This window comes from Sturnira hondurensis, unplaced genomic scaffold (genome assembly GCF_014824575.4).
Source record: "Sturnira hondurensis isolate 20B ecotype Veracruz unplaced genomic scaffold, ASM1482457v3 Scaffold0020903, whole genome shotgun sequence".
NCBI classification, from domain to species: Eukaryota; Metazoa; Chordata; class Mammalia; order Chiroptera; family Phyllostomidae; genus Sturnira; species Sturnira hondurensis.
In genome coordinates, this window is record NW_028093534.1 from 1,033,178 (window position 1) to 1,040,204 (window position 7,027).

A 7,027-nucleotide genomic window follows, 5' to 3' on the forward strand; every position below is an offset into this window, starting at 1 on the left:
AAAGAAAATAGAGCCATTGCTGTCCTGAAGTTTACCTGCTAGGGTAGGAGCTTGTAAAATTTTCTCAGCAGAATCCACAGTAATTCACTCTAAATCATTACCCAACATATACACATGTATAATATGTAACTGAAGCAAACTTGTATAACCTAGTACTCATCCTTCTATATACAATGAATACACTGTGGTATTTTCTGTTCTCTCCTATTTCTTTATTTCTTTTTCAATTCTGGTTGTGATTTCACATCCCACTAACAAGTCAGGACCCATAGTTTGGAAAAGTTCTCTTTTGGGGTTTTGTTTTTTGTTTGTTTGTTTGTCCTGTTATCCCCAGGGCCTTTGCAATCAGCAGTTGGTGAATAAATGAATAAACAAATCTTTGGAGATCAGATCAGGCAAATCTTTTTCCCTGTATCCTAACTTGTCCAAATCAGATCTTAAGCTAAATTCAGCCTCAAGCCTGAAGCTGGAGAGAGAGGTCACTAATCTATCCCCACCCTTACCCTATGCTTAGGGCCGCAGAATGTAAAGGAGGGAAACTGAGGAAGGAATTTCCCTTACTTGTCCCTCTGATCCCTCAGGTGGGGACCCTGGAACTGTGTTGACTCTCGCAGCCCATGGCAACGAGAGCATGGGCGATGGCTCCTAGTTCCAATCCTACTCTGTCACCAACTAACTCACTCTGGTTCTCATTGATTCAGCTCCCCCGTATTCCTTTCTGTGTGCCAGTGACTGTGCCAGTGACCTCACAGATATTTTTATTCAATGTCCCCATCGGACTCTGAGGAAAGGTGCAAATGAGGGACCTGTGGTTCGGGGAGGTTAAGGAGCTGACCTGAATTTCACGGTTGCAGAGCTGGTATTCAAACACGGATTTGCTGGACTTCACAGGCATTTTTTAAATCTGTTTGCATTGTTTAATCTCTTTATGATGTTTTTAATCCATTGCCTCCCAAGGGTCTGCATCTCGTCATCTGCCCCCCAAATCACACAGTCCTTGCGTAGCCTCCAGCTCTAAATCTAGAGGCTCTTTGAGGGAGGAAAGAGCAAAGGGAGCCTGGGAAGGCCTAGGGGAAGTGGGCAGAGCTGATGATCAAGTAGTAACTTCCACTCAGGCCCTGTCCGGTATTAAATATTCAAATACTTATACTGGGTGGTAAAAAGCCATTGATCCAAAACCTCTCCCCAAGTATCTGCCCCTCTGCTCTAGCCCTCTACTGGAATCCCCCACCCCCTCAGGACCTCTCCATGGTTCAGTGACTAAAGGGTTAATTAACTCCTAACAACAAGGAATTCTTTAGAACCTAGCTAAGGCAAGCTGCCCTCAGATTGGTCAGTACCTCCTCTACAAACTGTTAGATATTTTGCTGATTCCCCCAGGACACTCACTGCTTTCTCTGGCAGGTAGGATTAATGAGCAACTAGCTCACTTTTTTGGATAGGAATCAGGAGCCTTTCTGTTCTCTTCGTTCTCCGGGGTCTCCCAATGAAGTGAGATGTTCATTTATTCATTTATCAAAGATCATTTTCTGAATTAATTTAACAACTATTTATTGAGCATCTTATCATGTGCCAGGCCCTGTGACAGGCATTAGGGAAACAGTAGTGGAGAAGCAGCTTAATCCCTCCCCTCACGGAACTTAGTCTACCCAATAGGAAGGACAGAAGAGTAAACAGATAATCATAATGTAGTGTCTTAGTGCTGATACTAGGGCAGTGTAGGGTGTTATGAAAACACCAGTCTCCTCTACTGTGGTCAGGGAAGGCTTCCTGCTGGCAGTGATGTCTGAGATGAAATCCGAAGGATGAGTGGAAGGTAAGCAAATGAAGACGGTTCCTCAAAGAGGGAACAGCTCATGCAAAGGCCTAGAGGTGAGAGAGCTTACAGACAGGGAGGATATGAAAACAGTTCAGCCCGGCTGGTGTAGCTCAATGGATTCAACACAGACCTGCAAAACAAAGGGTTGCCAGTTCAGTTCCCAGTCAGGGCACAAGCCTGGGTTGCCGGCCAGGTCCCCGGTTGGGGACTTGCAGCAATGGGTTGATGTTTCTCTCCTCTTTCTCCCTCCTTTCCTGTCTCTCTACAAATAAATAAATAAATAAAATCTTTTTAAGAAAAAAAAGCGACACAGATACAAATTTCAGATTGGCAGAACTCCAAACATTTGCTAATTTTACTCTGTGTATGGGGCTGTGGAGAAGCAAACACTAATTTATTGATTGTGAGGGTGTAAATTGGTACAACTCCTATAGGATTACTTTGGCAATATCATCAAAATTAAAAATTACCATTCCCACTTTCAGGGATGATTCCTACAGATAAATTTGCACTCATGAGAAATACTGTATATAAGTCCGTTCACTGCAACATTGTTCATAAAAGGAAAATATTAGAAGTAACCCATATGTTCATCAATAAATCTTAGTACATCTGTACAATATTGTGTGGCTGTAACAAAGAATGAGAAAACTCTCCAAAAAATTTTTTTGTCTTTTTGATTCTAGAGACGGAGAAGGGGGAAAAAAGAGAGGGAGAGAATCATTGATGTGAGAGAGAAACATTAATCGGTTGCCTCCTGCATGCACCCTGACCTAGAACAGAACCCACAACCCAGGCATGTGCCCTGACGGGGAATCAAACCAGTGACCTTTCAGTTTGCAGGACAACGGCCAACAAACTGAGCCACACCAGCCAGGGCCAAAATATTCTTTAAATGAAAAATAAGAAAAGGTTCAGAACAGTGTACTTAGTGTGGTGCCTTTTGTGTAGAAGAACAGGAAAACCAAAGATATTCATTAGTATTTGATTAAAGAATTCTAGAAGAATACATGTCATAGCTATAAAAGTGGTTATGGGGTGGTGTGGGGAGACAGGGATGGGGGTGAGGCTTTTCATTATATACCTTTAATTTTTAAAAATTTAAACCCTATGGGTGCTAACCAATTCAAAAGGTTGAAATAATGTTGGCACACCTATTAAAATGCCGAATATGAAAAAGACTGGCCATCTCAACTGTTGGTGAGGATGTGGAGCTACTGAAATTTTCATACACTGCTGGTAAGAGTGAAAAAATGGCACAACTACTTTGAAAGTGATATGGCAGGGTCTTTAAAAGTTAAATGCATCCCCACCATGTGATCCCGCCATTCCACTCTGCTAACCTGAGAGAAATGCAAGCATGTAGGCAACAGAGTCTTGTTAAAATTTTTTGGATACAGCCTACACTCAATATTACTGTGTACTGGTTTTGAGTGGCACAGAGACTCACACAGGGGTGTTTATTGCAGCTTTGTTTGTAAGAGTCACAAACTGGAATCGAATTGCCTGTTCACCAGCAGGTCAACGGACAGGCAAACTGCGGCGTTACGGTGCAGCCGAAGGAATGGACTGCGGATCCACACAACGACACGAATAACCTTGACGATGCTGAGGGACAGGCCAGATTTTTAAAAAGTGTTCATACTGCACGATTTTATTCATATACAATTTTGGAAAATAGACTAATCTATTGTGATAAAGAACACATCACCCTGGCTGGTGTGTAGCTCAGTGGATTGAATGCGGGCCTATGAACCAAAGGATCACAGTTCAGTTCCCAGTCAGGGCACATGCCTGGGTTGCAAGCCAGTTCCCAGCAGGGGACGCACAAGAGGCAACCATACATTGATATTTTTCTCTCTCCTTTCCTTCCCCTCTAGGAATAAATAAATAAAATCTTAAAAAAAAAAAAAGAACACGTCAGTGGCTGCCTGTGTAAAGGGAGGGGAAGGGGCAGGAGGGAAAGATGGATGCTGGGAAACTCTTGGGGGTGATGGGTGTGTTTATAATCTTGACTGTGATGGTTTCAAATGTGTGTGCATATGTCAAAACTTACAAAATTGTACATTTTAAATGTGCATGTTGTATGTCAGTTACATGTCATAGAGATGTTTAAAAATAATGTGGGGATGAAGAAGAGGGAAAAGCCAAGGATGATAGGTAATGAACTCTTTTAACGCATTTGTGTGAGACAGACACGGAAAGGGAAATTACACTGTAATGCGGTAAGTGGGGCAGAGGAGACAGGGAGGCTGTGTGTGCTTCATGGGGCTCAGAGAACAACGCTGCCTCTTCCTGCTCAGCCCCCTGCTCCCAGTTCGTTACACTGACTGGAGCTTTTTAATGTGCCTTTATTGAATACCTACTATGTGTTGTGCTCTTCACTTATGTAAATAGAAAAAAAACAAAACCAACTCTTTCCCACCCCAAAGAGGGAGGGTGGAGATCTGTGGGAGAATCTAATCAGGCTCTTTGAAGCAGTCTTTTAAAGCTTCGGCTGGTTTTGTGTAACTAAGGGAACAAGGATTATAAGATATATGACTCAGAAATGAACCCTCCTTTCTTCTTCCTGGCAGGCCTTTGTAGGAGAGGCTCTACCACCACCCTGAATAATAATGTGCAGGGCTAACTCCACTGCAGCTGGGCAGCCTAGGACATCCTAGGGCAGTGTCTCTTCTTTGGGGGTTTGATTAGTTTTTCTCAATGTGAAATCCCAAACCACCTGCATCACTGCATCAGAATCATTAAGTGCTTATTAAAATGCAAAGTAGTGGATTGATACTAACACACACCAACATTTGCTGGTTTGGGGTTGAGATGTCATTTTATTCTTTGAGGTGAGTGTGTATGTGTGTGTGTGTATTCCAAAGGTCACTTACTTTCCAAAGGGTGCTCTGAAGAACAGCCTCATTTGCATCTCAGAGACTGGAAGGGGTCTGGACTGGGCCTGTCAGCCTCCCCCAGACGAGTCTGCTGGACAGCTCTGTGCCAAAGCTCACTGGAACTCGGGCAGCTGGGCGCCTCTTCCCTGTTCCTCCCCTCCACACCAGGGAGGGACAGTCTTCCAGACTGAATATGTCAGATTTGGTAACATGTACTTGTGAGGATAGCTGAGGAACCAGAGGGAGGAAGGACCTGGGGCTTCCCAGAAAGGGGCGGAGGTTTGAAGGAGGAGTTCCCAGGGGTTCCCGGGGAGGGAAGCAGATCTGAGGGCTGGGAGCCAGGTTAGGGGCTGGTATTCATCCATGAAAGGACCTGACCACTTAATAAAGATTGAATTTCTTAGCTGTTTTAGACTTGGATTATAGAGAAAGTTAAAAATCAAAGTTTTTTTTTAATCCTCACTTGAGGATATGTTTTTATTGATTTTAAATACAGAGGATGGGACAGAGAGAGAGAGACATTCATGTGAGAGAGAAACATGGATCAGTTGTCTACTATGTGTAATCGATCCCCAACCCAGGTATGTGCCTAGACTGGGGATCGAACCCGCAACCTTTTGGCGTCCAGGATGATGCTCCAAACAACTTAGCTAAACGACCAGGGAAAATACAAAGTTTTAATGTTTTCCTTTATTCACTGAAATTCTTTTTCGTTTCCCCCCAACACTTCGGTCAGTTATAACCTTGTGTGGTCACACGTCAGGGGGAGTCCACAGCTGTGTCCCACTGCGCGTGCAGTTGTATTTTATTCAGGGGACCCACACCAGGAGCTCTCGGCTGTGGCAGCAGCCAAGTGAGTGGCCCGGGATCGGGTGACACTGGCGGTCAAGCAGAGGACTCGGGTGCGGGCGTGAGAGGAACCCCATTAACCACCCCTCTCCCCCGAATCTACAAACTAGAGGGAGGTGAGGCAGATGCTGACCCTTGGGTCTCGTATACAGTATCTCACTCAGCACAAAACACCCGAGGCGTGTTGTCTCCATTTTGTAAATGTGCTTTAAAGGGGCTAAGCTGCTCAAAGTCACACAGCTAGTGTGTGACCGTGACCAGATCTGAGCCCAGATCTCTGGGTCTGACTGGTTATGATGTCTCCCACTGCTTCCCGTGGCAATGGAGGCTGGCAGATGTGGCACTTAACAGCCCATCTGTGCACCAGGGACACTTGTTGTTCTCTGTTCTATAGAAATTTGTGTTATTTGATGCTATCAAGCCTATACTGCCTCTGTAACTCACGGAAATAATAAAGGTACAAAAAGGGGAAAACAATAAAATCAGTGGTTAATGGAAAACATTCTAAAATGCTTCTACCTTGGGCATAGTGGGTTTTATTATCATCCAGAATATAAAGAACATGGAATGTGGAAGAAAATTTAGGCTCTAGTCCTAGTCTGTTTCTCACGAGCTGTTCAGCCTTAGACAAGTCAGTCAACCTCTCTGAGCCTCAGTTTTCTCATCTTGAAAATTATTCCTACCTCACAGACCTTTGTGAAGGTCAAATAAGGAGATAAATGTAAATAATTCTTTGGCTGTAGAATGCAAACTGTATATATTTTTTAAAATATTTTATTTATTTGTTTTTTAGAGAGAGGGAAAGGGAAGGAGAAAGAGGAAGAGAAACATCGATAGGTTGCCTCCAACACACCCCTGACCAGGGACCTGGCCAGCAACCCAGGCATGTGCCCTGACCTAGAACCCAACCAATGACCTTTTGCTTTGCTGTATGACAACGGCCCAGCCCACCGGGCCACATCAGTCAGGGCTGCAACCCGCATCTTAATTAATGTAAGTATTAACTCTATCATACTTGCCAAAGCTATCCTTTGTTGCAAGCAAGGGGACCCCCTTTGGCTACTTCCTGGCCACAGTATTTGTGGAAGCAGGAGTCAATGGCCTTTAGCCAAGTTAGATGGACGGTGGTCGAGTCTGCCGATCTATTTCCTACTTTGAGCTCTCCTTCCCTCTTATCAACACATCTGCATGTCAGGAATAAATTTTTTTCCCTGCGGTATCATTTTTTGATGGAAACTTCCAGACCAACTCAGATGGGAGAAAGGAGGGGGGAGGACAAAAGCCCACATTTCTTCAGCATTTCAATCAACAACCTCATTTTCTTCTAACAGTTGAAGTGAACTTCTTATGAATAATGGATGATAGCCTGATGAATATGCACACAGCCTATTATGCCTGTGAGGTTTGGTAAATAATTTATGAGCTGAAATGTTCCTCACCTTGTTACTGTACAAAAATTATGGGGGGAAAACCCATA

The 7,027-nt window shown here is 43.9% G+C and overlaps 1 protein-coding gene across 1 annotated transcript in view; it reads left to right on the forward strand.

Moving 5' to 3' along the window:
* Nucleotides 1–5,823, forward strand: part of SMAGP (small cell adhesion glycoprotein) — a 34,211-nt gene extending 28,388 nt beyond the window's left edge. The window contains exon 5 of the transcript XR_005064271.1: nt 5,812–5,823. The gene's annotated coding sequence lies outside the window, so the exon portion shown is untranslated. The remainder of the gene's footprint in view (nt 1–5,811) is intronic.
* The last annotated feature ends 1,204 nt before the right edge of the window (nt 5,824–7,027 follow it).